At 39.3% G+C, this 18,659-nt stretch overlaps 1 pseudogene; it reads left to right on the top strand.

Moving 5' to 3' along the window:
- The first annotated feature begins 9,194 nt into the window (after positions 1 to 9,194).
- Positions 9,195 to 9,658, top strand: LOC104669831 (annotated as a pseudogene).
- The last annotated feature ends 9,001 nt before the right edge of the window (positions 9,659 to 18,659 follow it).

The raw sequence follows: 18,659 nt of genomic DNA, 5'->3' as shown, positions 1-18,659 counted from the left end.
TGAACTCTGGTAGTAATAGTTAAAAGGAGAAGGAATGAATCACAGAAATTACGAAGGAAGTGTTAAAAGTACTTGACAGATTGGAGTACAAGGATGAAGGAAATGGAGAAGTTAAAAGTTCTAAACCTGGAGAATTGGAAAAAAGATGTTGCATTAACAAAATGGGGAAATTAGAAAAAGAAGTTAGCGTAGGGAAAATTTAAGTCAGTCTTGATATACTAAATGAGGAATGAACATTTAAATCTTAAAGGCAGTTTGAAATAGGAATTGGAGTTTGAGTGACAAGCCTTCTGAAACTGATTCTGATATATGCTAAAATTTGCTAACTATTGATCAACAGGGTCCAAAACAATTATAGGCAGTTTCTTTACTACATGTAGAATGAAAGCCACCAGAGTGGGAGGCCAATATGCAAAACTGGTCATTTCTCAAAAGATAGGCTCTACGTTCAGGTAGAAGAACAGAGGCTTCCTCCATTATTTCCCCATCATATTAAATTTACATATGATCTCAATATTAACCAGGGCATTGAATTGAGTGGATCTGAAACATCTGCAGAAGCTTCAAAGCTTTCTTGTATCTTATAAATTCTGTATGTCTATAATTCTACTACATAAATATGATCTAACACATGCTTTCAAATTACTACTCTCCTGTTTACCATGAACAAATAACAATGCTGGACAAAATGGTAACAAAATTTGATTTAGTTTGCCTTAGTGCTTCAATTCTTCTAAAGGACCTAATTTCCTTTTAAGATTGAACTACTGCTTTTTCCATGGAAGAAAGTATTACTTGTCTTAGATGAAAAAAAGGATACACTGCTCATCTCTGCAGTTGGTAAATCAGAAGTAGAGCACATGACGGGCTGCAGGGCGGCATGTCCTCATCCTCAAGCTCTGCACTCTTTTATTTTATCCATGCTCCTCCAAAGCTACATTCAGAATCAGCAAAGAAAATGTGAATGGTGGGAACGAGACAAACCCCAAATCCAGAATATGTAAAGGGAATAAAACAGTGCCCCCGAAAGCTGAGCAAAACGGAATATAAAACAAAGAAAACAGAAGGCATGAGGTCAGAGCTTTCTAACTAATAAGTTATGAGGGCCCCAGTCAAGTTATAAAAGGCAGATCCTTTTTTTTTCTTTTTTTAATTTTCTAGAAGAATGTCACATGGCGCTATCATTTTTCTTTAGTTGAAGAAAGTGAGGCAAATGTTAAGATATTGTTTTTTTTTGTTTTTTTTTTTTTTGAGACGGAGTCTCGCTCTGTCACCCAGGCTGGAGTGCTGTGGCCGGATCTCAGCTCACTGCAAGCTCCGCCTCCCGGGTTCACGCCATTCTCCTGCCTCAGCCTCCCGAGTAGCTGGGACTACAGGCGCCGCCACCTCGCCCGGCTAGTTTTTTGTATTTTTTAGTAGAGACGGGGTTTCACCGTGTTAGCCAGGATGGTCTCGATCTCCTGACCTCGTGATCCGCCCGTCTCGGCCTCCCAAAGTGCTGGGATTACAGGCTTGAGCCACCGCACCCGGCCAAGATATTGTTTTGTAGAGCAAAAACTCTAGCTTCTTTACACTTGAGATTCTGGTATAAAGGGTAAAACCTGCAACTTTGATGCTCACCTTGAATACTGGTGAGTGTAGGATTTTATTTCACCTGCTATTTAAGACCTATGGCCTAATCTACACTCTTTCAGCAACAGTAGCCTTAAAACCATATGAACATCTTTAGAAATAGTAACCAGAAAAGGGTCTTCTGAAATTAAGATGCTTACAATAAGTTGCACTTGGCTTTTCTGTACCATCCTTTGATACCAGAACACTTAAATTCTAGCTCCTCAGCTAAATTCTAAAAGAGGTTTAATGATCCCATTTACTAAGTGCCTAGAATACTCAATATTGCTTAGCAAAAGTAGCAATTTAATGAAAAAGGCAAAAGAAAATGGGTGAGAAACATGAAAGAAAAGAAGCAAATTTTAAACAAACGACTGAAACATTTTGTTTTTCGTGAAATGAAGTTTCCCTGATCACTTCTGTCCACACTGCTGTTCTTTCTCATTGTAAAGTCCTGTAGAAACTCACTGTATACTCTCAAGGTAGAGTTCTCTAGTATGTATCTAGAGTATCTGAAGGGCTCCGTTAGTAAGCACCTTGAGGGCAAGAATGTTTGTTATCTTATGCTCCTTCAGGCCCTCTCCGGGGCGCAGCATTGTGCCCTGCACCAGGATTTAGTAATACTGAGTAATTGTGAAGCCAACTGGAGATATGGAGTACACTAAGGACCAAACCTAGAAAGATCGTAAAGCAGAGGGACAAATAAAAAGGGTGAGGGGTGAGCTTTCAGACATGAGTGTGTGCTGGAAAATTGAGCTGAAAAATTAAATTTCCAATTAGAAAATTCCTTCGCCACTGTTTATTCCTGGTCAGGGATCCCACCTCTCCACCACCACCCCCATTCCCCACTGTCCAACACATTTTTTTCCTTCCAGCATCAGCCAGGTGCAGAACAAAAGGAAATTAATGATTTAGTTATTGCTCCAATGCTGAAAGTTTGAAAGTCAGTCATTCGGAGCAGGTTCCATTGTGTGTCCCTGCATGTCTTGGGCTTTGGTGGCTGTGCACAGAGTACCATGGCTCCAATCACCACAGTGGGGGCCAATGCTGGACGCCCTGGCTTCTGAGCAAGAGAGATGAAAGGCTTCTTCTAATGTAATAACTGACGGCCTCTCAGTGCCGTTTGAACTGTTTACAGGCTGAGTTAACGATTACAGGCAATGTGTATCTTGGCCAGGTGCCTGAAATTCTTACCCACCCGTCAGATATTATCAAAGAGCCCTTCCATGCCTGGCTGGAGTCCTTCCAAAGCACCTCACAGAGATGCCGACACAAAAGGAGGAGTGTTCAGAATGTGCTCTCTGTCTCTCCAGAGGCCAAGCAAGAAAGTCAAAGGATCAGCATGAATTAGGTGCTGGGGACACTGAGTTTCCAGGACCACTCAGGACTGGGGAGAGGGTCAAGGTCAGAACTGGGGCCAGCAGAACCAGATTCCTTTCGAAGCAATTTAGGAGGTGTATGTAAGAGTCTTTGCAGCTGGTAGCTAAAGGATGGGGGTAGAAAAACGACCCTCAAGATGAAACAGAAATCTATTCCACATAATAGAACAAGCAGCCCCTAAGACAGTGGATCTAGAAGAATGGACTAATTATTATGGGGCCGTGATCAGAGGAGGGAGGAAAGTATATTTACCCCCCAAGGGATATGCACACAATTTGTAAAAGAATATCACCTTAAGGACAGGACAACGCAGGACCAGAGTAGGAAACTTCAAAAATAATAGTAAATGAAGTAGGGAGAGCTAAGAAAATACCTCTTTTTTGGGGTGAATCCCAAGAGACTAAACGGCATCTGTTTAAGAACTATCAAAATGTTTTTCGCACAAATACATACTTCATATTAATCATGAGATATAACGGGAAGCCAGCTAGTTAATGACCAAAAAATGAACTTATCATCAAATAATGCTGGAAAAGCTTAGGAAAATAGTAATTTTTACTTCTTATTTATTAAGTACCCATTGACCTCTGGAATACATATGGAAGGGAAATAAATGGCAGTCCCTACAACTAAGATACATAAATCTAAAGTCAACATGTAAGACAGTTACACACTCATTCCAAAACTATTATTACTACAACAGCTCTCTCAAAGCGAATACCTGTCTTCAAAACCTAGGGAGGGGGTTATATGGCTTCTTTATCTCCATACATGGCCTAATGTAGAGAATAGCATATAACTTAGCACAAAATGCTCTCACAAGAAACTCTGGCAACAATGGATGTAATTCATGCTCTTTTATCCATATGTGAATATAATAATCATTAGTACCTTGTGTTTCCTTGAAGCTTCAATTGGATATGGTTGTTTCATTCTCTTGTCCTAACTTGCTGGTTAATGTTGCTATTATGGAGTAGCTGGTGACCCACCCTGTGTAGTGGGGGATAGGCCCTCGTGTCAAAAGACTTTTCTTTGGGTTATCTACCTTGAGGAAGAGGTACACTTGACATTCCAGTTCACCCTTAAACAACACGGGTTTGAACTGCGTGGATTGTCTTCTGCCTCTGACACCCCTGAAACAGCAAGAACAACCCCTTGTCTCCCTCCTTAACCTTGTAAAGTGAAGACAAGGAGAAGGAAGACCTTTATGATGATCCACTTTCACTTAATGAATAGGAAATACATTTCCGTGGGCCAGGTGCAGTGGCTCATGCCTGTAATCCCGGCACTTTGGAAGGCCGAGGCAGATGGATCACCTGAGGTCAGGATTTCGAGACCAGCCTAACCAAAATGGTGAAACCCCATCTCTACTAAAAATACAAAAATTAGCCAGCATGGTGGCAGATGCCTGTAGTCCCAGCTACTTGGGATGCTGAGGCAGGAGAATCACTTGAAAGCAGGAGGCGGAGGTTGCAGCGAGCCAAGATGGTGCCACTGCACTCCAGCCTGGGCATCTAGAGCAAAACCCCATCTCAAAAAAAATAATTCTCTTCCTTATGATTTTTTTAGTAATATTTTCTTTTTTCTAACTTACATTATTGTAACATAGTATATGATACACAAAACATGCAAAATATGTTAGTCTACTGTTATTAGTAAGGATTCTAGTTAACAGTAGCTTATTAATAGTTAGGTTTTGGGGGTATCATATGTTATATGCAGATTTTTGACATGCAGGAAGTCAGTGCCCCAATCCTTGTGTTGTTCAAGAGTCAACTGCACTATTTTGATTACAATGTAGGTCAAGAAACTGACTAATTTAATATTTGAGATTCATTGTAATGCTTTCTACAACAGATCATAACTCATGTGCATTTTACTTGGGCAGTGCCCTAAAATAGAAACACAACTGGAAGGCCAGGCGTGGTGGCTCACGCCTGTAATACCAGCGCTTTGGGAGGCTGAGGCTGGCGGATCATGAGGTCAGGAGATCGAGACCATCCTGGCTAACATAGTGAAATCCCATCCTCTACTAAAAATACAAAGAAATTAGCTGGCCGTGGTGGCGGGCGCCTGTAGTCCCAGCTACTCGGGAGGCTGAGGCAGGAGAATGGCGTGAACCCGGGAGGCGGAGCTTGCAGTGAGCCGAGATTGCACCACTGCACTCCAGCCTGGGCGACAGATCAAGACTCCATCTCCAAAAGAAACAGAATTGGATGTGGTTGGGTTGTTTCAGAGAAGTGCTCCCAGCATTCCCTAGACTCCTCTCTACTGGGGATACCCTTCTCTCCTGAGGAAAGACAAGAGTTCAGTTTGATTTTTAGAACACAATTAGAAATCTTGGTTGTAATAAAATGAAAGAAAGAATGTGAGTCAGTGGTAAGCTTTGAAAGGTAAAACTACAAAAGGAAACCCTATCCGTTGATGGTGAATTTTAGAAGAAATTCCAGAGAATCTCTTAGAATGTGGCCGCATGCTCTTCTAGAAGACAGCCTTAAAAAAAGAAGAGAACATGTCTTTGGCTTATCTATGACTTGATATCAAATAGAATAATGAAGAAAAATAAAGCATTGAATATTATGTACATGAAGAGAAATAATCTAGAAGGTGATTAGAGAAACAGAAGAAATCAAGTAAAGTAAGAACTTAGATATCACTGCACTTCTGAAATATGCAGAAACCAGATAGTTCAACAATTCTCACACAGCGTGGGTGAGAGTACACCTGGAGCGCTTCCTATCCTATGCTTAGAGGTCTTACTTTGTAAAAGAGATTAACACACAAGAAGTTCAAAGCAGGCCAACAAAAGGGTAGAGGGACTTGAGGAGATGATTCACAGGGAAGGGCAAGGGCCACCTAGATGAATACTTTTGAGAATAACAACAAGAAGGGTACCTGCAATAGTTACCTCTCTAGTAACTGGGCTGATCCAGATGCACTGGCTCCATTGAAACACCAGCTGTGTCTTTGAACTTTAGGACTCTTGGGGTGGGTGGGAAATAGCCCTCTTTCATCTTCCCAACTGCTGTTACTTTCAGGGTTGTGAAAATCTATGGAGGCAAAATGGTTCAGCTATTCCACCTTATCTAGAGAGTTGAAACTCCACCACAGAGCTCTCCAAAGTGGCACATGGTGCTGTGCAGGCAAGTACATCGAGAGGAAAACAAGGTTCTTTATCGGTTTGCCATATAATAAGTCTGTTTGGACAGATTGACAGTATATGGAAAATGGAAAAGAAACACTGATTTCCTTCCTCACAAGATACCACTGCAACCCCTTTCTGCCTTCAGTACCTAGCAAAACTAGCAAATATTAAACAGAATCTGAAATTCCTCTGGGAAAAAAATATAAGGTAATGAATGACTTTGAGACAGCCAAATAGTCTGTCAAAGCATGTCTTACTTATCCAAAGATAATGGAAAGATGATTGTCAATACAAGGCAATATAATGTGATGTTAAGTTCCCTAGCTTTAAATATATATACAACTCAAACTATTTCTGATCAGAGATCTGGTTCCATAGTCAGATGCATCCAAAACCACTAACATAGCAATAGCTATGAAGTTACCCCTTACACGCCTTTATGAGGGACAGTTTATTATTGTGTACACTTGAACTCCTAGAAATAGTCACCGTTCCCTGTGACTGAGTTCCCTGTGACTGAGTAATAAGTAATTCTATTATTATGGCAATTTAATCAGAAAGCTATAGAACACAAAAATCTGAGAAATATTCTTTTAGAAGAAAGATCATGTAACTTAGTCCCTCACTATAAAGATCAGGTGTTAAACTAAAAGAGTAGACTGCTTTTGCAGCTTGAGAAAAAGAAAGGTGGTTTCTCTACCTAAAAGTTTATAGATGATGCAGGAACTGCTGCTTAGAAACTACTTTCTAAACAAACTGCAAAGGGATGACTATAAACATTTTATCAACAAATTATAATAAAATCATCTAAGAAGCTGCCTCACTATTAAGGATAGAGAAAAACCACAGATGCTGTGATTTCAGTTCTTCTCTTTCATTTTCTTTATTTTGTAATTGTCTTTAAAATCTAAGCCTTCATTTGACAGGGAGGGGAAAAAAGGATCTTTTTCTGATGGGAAGACACAACTGTTAGGATGTAGCCTGGCATGCATTTCCACTGCCTGTTAATGTAGCCTGCAGAAAACTGTCTTCAGAGGAACAATAGCAGCAATACACCAACTTATTCAACAAAATGATTATTTTATCACACTTATTGAAATACAGACAGTGAACCTGGTGTAGCATATGACATAGGAGGGAACAGGCCTGCTCATCAAAATTCCAACCTAAAAAAGACCAACATGATATGGAGGATACGGAAATGGTAACAACTGTTGATAGAAGAAACGTTTGACTTGACAGTGGGCATGGATTTTCAAATAACCCAAAAATGAAAATGAGAGACAAAAAACAGAAGGACCATCATGTAGATTAAAATTCTTAAGGGGTAACATAGTCAACACAACTGAGGAGAGATGAGCCCGCAACCATTTAACAGGAAAAAAACTCATATCCCACATGCTGAAACAGACAAGCCTCAGACAAGGCTAAAACAGAGGGAAAGAGGTCAGTCCATGAGGAGGTCAAACTTAACTGTTTTCCACTAAGTACAATTTACTAAAATAATGAGTAGAAGAGCAGACTTGAGGGGGGAAAAACAGAGCGGGTACTGTCCTAAGGTTATCCATTTTACATGTAACCATGCTCTCAACAGACAAAATTTCAAAGGCTACATATTTAATTTGGCTTCAGGGTCTTCAAAGCAAGCTATTTTTAGAGACTGGTCTGAGGTTTGCTTAGAGTTAGCAGCTTCCTCTAAAGGATTGAAAATGAGGATTTAGAATATTCTCTCTATAGAATATATACAATATGGAATATGTATATACGTATGGAATACATCTATACAATATATAGATATATTCATTCTAGCCTAAACATTTTTTATCCTTTATGTACACACACACACACACACACACACACTCTACCCTACCATAGTAGTTGCTTTTGTATAAAATCAAATATGATGTTAATTTCAAATAATTCTCTATCAGTGGTTGGTATGACATACACAATCTTCAACTTCAATTTCCTTCAGAACTTGCTGAGTTCCTTTGGTTCTGATGGAAAGATTCAGGGTTTTGATTTTCTAGCTTACCTTTATTTGATGATAGCTACGCTTAGAAATTAAAACAAAAAAAACAAAAAAACAAAAAAACAAAAAACTGTGTGTGTGCAGGAATGCAGAAATCAGGGTAGAGATTGAAAGAAAAAAAAACACTGAAAACCTAGAGGGTGAAAAATAAATGTGCGTGTACAAGCAAACTTTATTACAGAATAAACATTTAAAATGTGAAACAATTCATCAACTAGGATTATGAAGAATGTGCCATTTTTTATGAAACACAGCAACCCCACAGCAACCCCACAAACTCAAAAGGAAAGACCAAAAACATTAAAAGAAACGAGATAATTCTACCTAATTCTCAAATACAACTGCCAATTACAGAATAGGATATTCTGATTAGCACAGGTCGTTAAGTAATAATAAAAGTTTTTGGCCAGGCATGGTGGCTCATGCCTGTAATGCCAGCACTTTGGGAGGCCAAGGCAGGAGAATCAACTGAGGTCAGGAGTTCGAGACCAGCCAGGCCAACATGGTGAAACCCTGTCTCTACTAAAAAAATACAAAAATTAGCTGGGCATGATGGCTGGCGCCTGTAATCCCAGCTACTCAGGAGGCTGAGGCAGGAGAATCACTTGAACCTGGTAGGCGGAGGTTGCAGTGAGCTGAGATCGTGCCATTGCATTCCAGCCTGGGTGACAAGACTGAGACTCTGTCTCAAAAAAAAAAAAAAAAAAAAAAGTTTGTGATGAGAAAAGAAAATAGCTTTTATATGAGGAATGCAAATCCTTTTAATTATCAGGCCCAGAGAGACATTAAAATGAGACCGCAATCAAGTCCTGCTTCCCGCTTTAGGCTATGTTATTCATCTCTTGAAACTGCTTGCTATTGCCACAAGTAGCTATAGATTAATAATGCCACACCAGACACTATAACCCATACCCTATAGCTTAACAATATATAGCCAATTACTAATCAATGTTATTTCTGTAAACCAATGAGAATTCCTGACAAACAACCTGGTATTAGCCCACTCCCTATCCCTCTTTTTTGCTTTTAAAAATCCACTTGTGCCCTTTCCGCCATCTTTCCGCACCGCCACAATGGTGCGCATGAATGTCCTGGCTGATGCTCTCAAGAGCATCAACAATGCCGAAAAAAGAGGCAAACGCCAGGTGCTTATTAGGCCGTGCTCCAAAGTCACTGTCCGGTTTCTCACTGTGACGATGAAGCATGGTTACATTGGCGAATTTGAAATCATTGATCACAGAGCTGGGAAAATTGTTGTGAACCTCACAGGCAGGCTAAACAAGTGGAGTGATCAGCCCTAGATTTGATGTGCAACTCAAAGATCTAGAAAAATGGCAGAATAATCTGCTTCCATCCCGCCAGTTTGGTTTCATTGTACTGACAACCTCAGCTGGCATCATGCACCATGAAGCAGCGAGACGAAAACACACAGGAGGGAAAATCCTGGGATTCTTTTTCTAGGGATGTAATACATATATTTACAAATAAAATGCCTCACAGAAAAAAATAAAAAATAAAATAAAAATAAAAATCCACTTGTAACTGCTGCTAATCAGAGTGTATATTCAGGGCAACTTGAATCTAGGCTCTGGGGTTGCAATTCTTAAACTTGGCTCAAATAAGCTCTCCACTTATATTAATTTTGCCTCAGCTTCTTCCTTTTAGGTTGACAGTGATTTATTTACCTTTCTGAAGACCAGGAAGTCCTTATAAATTCAATCTGTACTGTTGAAATCCTTTCTTCAATGTATTGGTACACTTTCCTGCCTAAATACATCATGTTGAACAAAAGTTAGCCTTTACTTGGTGTCTACACTACAAGGATATCATTATGGTCATTTTTGGGATGAAATAATTTACGTACTAAAGTATAAGAGACTGAGCTAAACTTACAATGTCCCTGGGAAGTTCTTATTTGCTTTTTAGGTTCATTACATCTGCTTCTTTTTTGATGTATCTCTGGTTAATAAGCATAGTACAGAAAAATTCCAGTTATTATTTATTTAATGAAAAGTATCCTATAGAACTTTGGTTCTGGGCTAAGGTACAGAATAGGAAATAAAAACTCAAGTGATCAGATATTAAATTAACTTTGCCACCAATATTGCCAAACTGGAACAACGGGGTATCTGAGGACAAAAACACATTTTCAGAAATTCCACCCATAGAAATGGAGTCTAGCAATCATTCATTCTTAGCACTGTATTGCTTAGTATCTCAAGACTTTGTCCAATAGCCTCAATAAATGTATAAAGATATCAAGAGGTAAAGGTCAAAAAAGGAACCGTGAACATCAAACAAGGCCGCTGGAAGTGACCCAAAACATCACATGCTGGACTTTCCTTTTTAATGATAACAACAGTGATATTGAATGTTTATCCTTGCCTTCATTTCAAAGAGCTTCTAATTCTTTGCAGACATCTCTTACTAATCTTTATTAGGCTTTGGGAAGAAAACAGTTTTCCCCAAGAAGTGCCTTCGGAGAGGAAGAAGGCTTCCCAAAGCCAATAAAAAGGAAAATGTTTGCCCTTCTCCAGGTCTTCCCCCCCACCCCGCCCCCGCCCGCCACCCCATTGGTCTCCTAACTCCCACTGTGTTGTACTGGTGATTGAAATGAATTGTAATACCATGCAAGTGTTGAAAGGATAATAATGGTAATTCAGTTTGTTTCCAAAAGAGTTATAAGCTGTGTGTGTTTAATCATAACAGGGAACAGGGAAGTAGAAAAGATGAGGAAACCCATAATTACCTTTATCCCATTATTTACTTATTTTGGGAAGAGACTTCAAATTGGTAAAGTTACAAAACACTGAACACAGATTTTTTTATAGTGCAGACTGTTAGTCTCTGAGAAGGTGCAGAGGATGGTCTTTACCTGAAAATTTTTTCAGGGACACAAATATTTGATAGACGCTATGACAAAAACTCTGCTTATTCTTACTTTGATCCAATTCTTCTCAGATAGGGAACTGAGAGTCTCAGAGACTTGTGGGATAATTTCCAAGCAGGCTATAGAATCGTATCTGCTGAGTTTCAAAAAACATGTTGGGACCAGCACAGTATAATGAACTGGGTAAAGTAGTCCCCTTCACAATCCTGAACTCCTTCCCTTCTGGTCCTTAAAAACATGGCTGCAAGCTACACACCAGAAGTTGAAGCATCAGCATTCTGAGCAACTGTTCCAGAGTAGCAGCAATTTCTTTTCTTTCTTTCTTTTTTTTTTTTTTTTTTGAGACAAAGTCTCACTCTGTTGCCCAGGCTGGAGTACAGTGGCGCCATCTCAGCTCACTGCAACCTCCACCTCCCAGGTTCAAGTGATTCTCCTGCCTCAGCCTCCCGAGTAGCTGGGATTACAGTTGCACATCACCACGCCCGGCTAATTTTTGTATTTTTAGTAGAGACTGGGTTTCACCATGCTGGTCAGACTGGTATGGAACTCCTGACCTCATGATCCACCCACCTTGGCCTCCCAAAGTAGTAGGATTACAGGTATGAGCCACCGCACCCGGCCAATAGCAGCAATTTTTAAAATACTCTAAAATTTCAAAAAGGGAAGATGTAAGAGTGATATGTAATGTGATTCTAGGATCCCTCAGAATCTGATAAATAAAAACTTAGAAAGCAGCTGCTTTGTGTCAGTGATCACCTCATTGATCATGGAAGGAAGCTAATGGAGTTACCGATATGGAACAGGCACTCATACAAAGGTCCAGGGCAGGTAAGTGATTCACCGTACCACAAGCAAGGCAGTAACAGGTCTTAAGTTCCCACCCCAGAACTCATACAGTATTAGTCATTCTCTAAACCACTAAGGCTACCTGTACTACATTATGGTAATATTGAATCAGCATCCTTGGCCCACAAAATTTTGAAGCTAAAGCCTTGTCCTTTTGGCTACATTGAAAATATAGTCTTGCTTAGTTGTGTTAAGCTGATGCCCAATTGAATGCAAATAGGTTAACTGAGCCTAAATCAATAACCTTCACACTTAGTAATATTTCTGATAGTAATTAGGTGAATAAGGAATAGCTCAAGTTTAATTATTATTTATTATTATTATTAATAATACCTAACATTTGCCATTTTCAAAGACAACACTCATACATTATTTCATTTCAGGTAGTCAGGCCACTTATTACTATTATTCCCATTTTACTCAGGAAGCCACAAGCTCAAAGAGGTTAAGCAATTTTCCTTTAGGTCATAAAGCTAAGAAGGATCAGCACTGAGATTAAAATACAAGTCTACTGAGAACACTTTTCACTGTAGGATGTTGCTCCTCATTTTAGAATACCTTTTATGCCTTATTATCATATTATATCATTATATATGAATCCTGTCCAAAGAGCACCATTTGGTGGGCATATTGTCTTAATTATTTGATTGGTGATAGAAATTATGTTCCTAGGTCAGAAGGCATCCAGTTATACATAAGTTAGAAGATAATGAAGTAACTCTGCCCTGAGGGAACCCAAGAAACACTCTGATATACAAAAGGAAAGAAGTTCTTATCTAGGATGTCAGATTGCCTACAAAACAACTGCCTAATCACAGAGCGAATGCTGGTGACCGTAGGGTAACCTACATTTCTGGGAAAAGGAAAAAGCAACTGAGAGAAATGGTAGTTTCTCACCTTAGGAACTTTGCATGGTGGTCTGACTTCAGAGATATGTTCCTGATCTATTTTGGGGAAAATATACTCTCCTTCATGTTCACTAGATGCAGAACTGTACAGGTAATTTTCAAATAATAATTACCAAATGATTCATGCTTATTAATAGATCCTCACAAAAGTCTTGAAAACCGGGTAAACCAGAAAGTTACTTCTCCTCCATTTGATAAATTAAATAATTGTTGAATGTCATGCCAAAGACTATTTTACAACTCAACTGGAGAACTAGTGGTACTAGTCCTCCTGATGTTGGGACACCCAAGTGTTTGGGTATGCACCCACTGTTTGGGTGCTAGTTTCTGTGTAGAGTTTAGCTACAAGAGAAAATCAGATCTACCATACCACCTGTCCTGGCAGAGACAATGGAATCTTGCCAGACAGGCTCTAACTCAAACCTCCCTTTAGAAAACAAAACAATAAAAATGGAAACAAAATGCCAAATCCTATTCCATACCCTGAAGATTGACATTGCTTGAAAAACTAGGGCATTTTATATAATACATTCATTTGTTTTAAGCCTACATCAACTCAGGAGAAATAAGACTATGAAAATGAAAGGTCAGTTGCAGGCTGGGCTCTTTCCTTATAAATTCAATTCCCTATTCCCCTATATAACCTAAGGGACACTTTCATTTCAGTGAATTTTATTCATACATTCCTAGCGTAAAACAAAACAAAACAAACCCTATAATCTAATACCTGCATAGGAGTAACACAGGCAAGTTAGCACTGCTGAGTAGAATAAAAACCTTTGGCAAATCCTACTTACTTCCCAGATCCTACCTTACCTTCCTAGTACAAACTAGCACATCTCAAATTTTTGAGAATAGTCAATTGATGATTCCGTGAAATAGATGGTCTTTCTCTAAAAAACTATAGCATGTTTGTTCAGAACCAAGTAAAAACAAAAGGATTGTTTCTAGTGGCAAAGATAGACAATTGATTATTTTTACCAGGTTTGTCTCCAGGGCAAGTCTTTGTGATTTTTTGATATGTCTCCTGACCACAAGGACACCACGAGAAGACTCAGAGGAAGAATGCTCAAAGGATCCCTGTGAGGGCACTGTTAGCTGTCACCACTGGAAACACTGAGCATTTCTGGTGTTCCTGGAATCTATTTCCAACCACTACTCTGTGGTTGTGATGAAGGGATAGGAAGAGATTGGAAATCTTCTAGAGCAAATGCTCTCTTCAGTTCATAACCACAGAACCAAGATAAAATAACAAGAATGTACTTTGCCCAAGGCATAATTCTGCCTAAATCTGCCCTATCCATAATTTTCTCCCCCCTAATTCTTGTTTATGTTGTTGTTAATCTGCTCGAGGAAGGAAAGCTAGATAATCTACAAACAGGTTCCGGAAAGGCTTGGAAAATTTGTGGATTCAGAGAAAGTTATTTAAGAGGAAGCCAAAATCTCTGAGAACAATGCCCTATAAATGTCCCAAAGTGTAAGAACCAAAATATTAAATGAATCGTTGTTCTTACCCAGAAGATAATTTCTTAAAGTTATAGTCTTAATTTTCTTGGAATGATAAATTGTCTATTCAGGCCCCAGAGATGAGGCTGTGACACTAATACTTAATGTGGTGGTTGTGTCTCTTTATGCCTGACTCAATCAGTTGAAATCCAAAAGTAAGTTCTTCCTTGATTTACCTGCCAAGACCTGAGTTCAGGCCCTCAGGGTGCTGAGGGTTTCCTTTGTGGGAGAAAATGACATCATCAACACCTCAGCGACAGTAGGGAATGCAGGGAATGTGGCTCCCAACATTTGGTGATACCATCAACTGTCCTGGGAGAAACCCCAAACTCCCAAGAGTCAAACACTGGTTTAAAAAAGTTTTTTGGGGGGTGGGCAGAGGGGGGAGGTTGTTGTTTTGAGTTTATTAATAGTGTTTGATGTTTCCAAATATCAGTTTTAAAAGGGAAGATAAGTTAGGGGGACCTCTTCCAGTAAGTGTGTACCTCAAGAACCAAACATACGTGAATCAAGTCCAGATAGGGCAATTCAAGTCATTTGTATCTTACTGGGGCACATCCAACCAAGGAAGAATAAAGACTTAGTTATATTAGGCTCTCTCCCAGCTCTGAGATGAGTATATTCTTTGGGGGACTTGCTAATGTTGCAAGTTTGCATTCAAAATAAATTCTAGGCACTCACATAATCCCCCAGTCTCCTCCAAACTTTCTTTGATGTCCAACAACTAAGGACAAGGATCTTTGATTATAAAACAATTTCTTTGGTTGGAAGAAAATTCTTTGCAGGGCGTGAACAGCAGGAGAAAGAAAAGGTTTTTCTGAAGTGCAAACTAGTTGGAAACCCCCTGGGGAAAGAATCTGATTCCCAGTCTTTGAGAGGAACAGGCCTGCCTGTACAAGCTGCCTCTGCTGAAGGCCTCTAAGAAGGCGCTTTTGTGTCTACTGTATGGCCCTCAGCAACAGCACGGCGGCCCTTCTCTTTTTTTTTGCCAGCGGAAGTTTTCCAACTCTGGGAATACACAATGCAGAAAGTCACGGTTTAATAACAAGGCATAGTTACTAATCAGATGGCCCCATTTCCACTCCTCCCAGTTGCCTCCAGATGCTTACACACTAGAGCTCTATCCCCCTTGCCCCATGGGTGAACACCCACTAGCTGCTCTGAAATCTTATTTTTAGTATAATTATTCAGCTTATCTCTAACAATTCACTTCACAGAGTACTTAGGATCAGAAGCATCCTACTCCTTTTACTTTCATGGCCCAGACTGGTTCTAGGTTGTCTCCAGCTCTTTCAGGTTTTTCCAAAGGTTAGATTCACTTAGGTGCAGGTTAGTGATTGAAGTCAATGTGTTCTGATCACTGGGACAGCCTTGACGAAGGATTTACAATAAGGGTCCTCAATGCACTACAGATATTTTAAAATATGAAACTCCAGAGAAAGGCTCCTTTTTTGTGTGCGTTAACTGGAATGTAAAGACAGTACAGGACCAGAAGACTGGGAGTACAACTGAGTCTCATGCTTAGTTCTGCTACCTATTTATTGTAAGACATTAATTTAGTCAGATTTTTTCTATCACCTACCAAACAAATTTTGTCTTTGATGTCCAACAACTAAGGACAAAGAAAAAGAACTAAATAGGCAAGACACATGTCCCTTTAATATATGAAATCTATTTCTAGAATAAGCATAAACTCTAAAAGTTTAGAGCTGGAAAGGATCTTAAAGATTATTTAGTTCTCCCCCAACCCTACACCAACAGAAGAAAGATTAAGTGACTTGCTTTTCCTTAAAATGATCATAAGGTGCCTATGGACTTTTCATACACCCCAAGGGGGCAACCCAGTAATCCCAAATATTCACTCATGACAATTTTTAAATGTTTAATGTATGTCATAGAGTTTACTAACTTTACAGTAAAATAATCTAATGTCATAGTGGATGGGTACATTCTTCTTAAATGGTTCTCTATACGCCTCACATTATACTAAAATCAACACATTTTAGGGAACAGGAATAACACATTTATGACTAAAGTCAATAATAAAAAAAGGTACTAAAAACAACTTTTGTTAAATAGAGATGATATTCAAATACTCTTCACTTTCTACATAAAGGGTCTTAGTATTTATTTCTTCCCTTATGGAATGTAGTTTGCGAAGAATTAAAATCAAGCTAGTTGAGATAAATTCAGACAAAACTTCCAATATGTTGAATTCTGTTTAAAGCTAAATTTACTGTTTTAACTAAAATGTAACAGGGACTGATTGGCACATTTTAGAAAGTCAGTTTGCAACCTGAAAAAAAAGCCATGGTGTCTAGTCATTCTAGACTCCTAAAGACAATGCTAAAGATGAGTATTATACACACAGGAATATAACAACCTGTAATTAACTGATAACAGTAAAAGGTTAGAAGGTATGACTGGGTTGTAGTACTTTTTTCTCTAACTTTAAGCTACTTGAAGTTGCCTGGGTTAAAATTTAATATTTTTCATTTGTTTTTTCTTTAATCATAGGGAATCTGAGACAGAATTACCACAATCACTTGAATGACTCCTGAAAAAATGAAAATCAGCATCCTAGGCCAGAAACGGTAGCTCATGCCTGTAATCCCAGAGCTTTGGGAGGCAGAAGTGGGAGGATGGCTTGAGCCCAGGAGTTCAAGGTTATAGTAAGCTCTGATGGTACCACTACACTCCAGCCTGGGTGACAGAGAGAGGTGACAGGGAAAGACCCTGTCTCTAATGACAAGAAAGAAAGAAGAAGGAAGGGAGGAAGGGAAGGGAAGGGGAGGGGAGGGGAGGGGAGGGGAGGAGAGGGGAGGGGAGGGAAGAGAAGAGAAGAGGAAAGAGAAAAGAAAAGAAAAGGAAAAGAAAAGAAAGGAAGAACGAAAGGAAGGAAGAGAAAATAAATCAGCACTCTAATGCATTTACGCCTACAACTACATCTGGCATTCAATACATAATGCCTCCTGCTATTTAAGTTGATTCTCCTCAGTTGGACTAGGCTAAGGTGCTGTTCTTTGAATTACTAGAGTATCTGTCACAGAATTTGGTACAAATAGGAAAACCACATTATAAGGCATCTAGGGAATCCAGCACATCTTCCAGTCTTGGTAAGATTCTCAGCCTAGACTTTATAAAGACGTGATATTGCTCTGAGAAGATCCAGGGCTACAGACCACTTGATGTGCAGTGATTTTGTGGCAGAATAAATGACACAGCACCACATAAAAGTATTGCTAGACTGTGGTGAGGTATTTTTTGTCTGCTCACTTGTTTTAAAGTATGCCTTGTAGTTGACTAGGGATCAAAGAGGAAAGAGACCCTGTGGCAGTCTATATCTTCTTAATGGAATGTTCAGGGGGAAATCTCTGCTGACATCTGCTTTTTAATTTCCCTGCAGTGACCCCAAAAGGTTTATAATAAATAAATAAACAATGCTAAAAATATTGGCCAGTAAGATACAGCAGCAGATTGGAATTCTTTGATAAGCACCAATCTGAGTTCAATTCTTCATATATAAAATGAGAAGACTGGACTGACTGTTTTTTTCTGGCTTGAAATTTGATGATTATATTTCACAAATGGAATATTCTGCCACTTTTCCCTCCCCTCCATCAAAATTGTATTTTACTCTAGGAATGGAAAACTGAATGGGACTTAATTCCAATATAGGGCCAATATACTCCTTCAAAAGTTAAAGAAACTTGACCACAAGAATTTTAAAGTCAGATCATCAATATAATTCTAGGTAGAAGTTTTTTTTTTTGAGACGGAGTCTTGCTCTGCCACCCAGGCTGGAGTGCAGTGGCCGGCTCTCAGCTCACTGCAAGCTCCGCCTCCCGGGTTCACGCCATTCTCCTGTCTCAGCCTCCCGAGTAGCGGGGACTACAGGCGCCCGCCTCGTCGCCCGGCTAGTTTTTTGTATTTTTTAGTAGAGACGGGGTTTCACCGTATTAGCCAGGATGGTCTCGATCTCCTGACCTCGTGATCCGCCCGTCTCGGCCTCCCAAAGTGCTGGGATTACAGGCTTGAGCCACCGCGCCCGGCCGGTAGAAGATATTAAAATAAGGGAACACAAAACCCAGATCATATAAAAGATGTTTTTTGTTGTTTTAGAGTAGATAATACATAAGACTGTAGAAAATGGTTTTGGGGGAAACAACGAATAGAAATCTATACATTTTTTTGTTTTGTATTTTTAGAAAATAGCAAAATAAGTAGACTTAAAACATAAGACCTTTAGTCTCATCCAAATTTTTCTACAGAAGTAAAATACCAACAGTGTTTCTCAAATGTCATATATTTATGTATGTACAACAATACCTTTTTGATATA

Source organism: Rhinopithecus roxellana, chromosome 19 (genome assembly GCF_007565055.1).
Source record: "Rhinopithecus roxellana isolate Shanxi Qingling chromosome 19, ASM756505v1, whole genome shotgun sequence".
Taxonomy (NCBI): domain Eukaryota; kingdom Metazoa; phylum Chordata; class Mammalia; order Primates; family Cercopithecidae; genus Rhinopithecus; species Rhinopithecus roxellana.
Note: the sequence above shows the minus strand (reverse complement) of the source record. Positions and strands in the feature narration are given on the sequence as shown.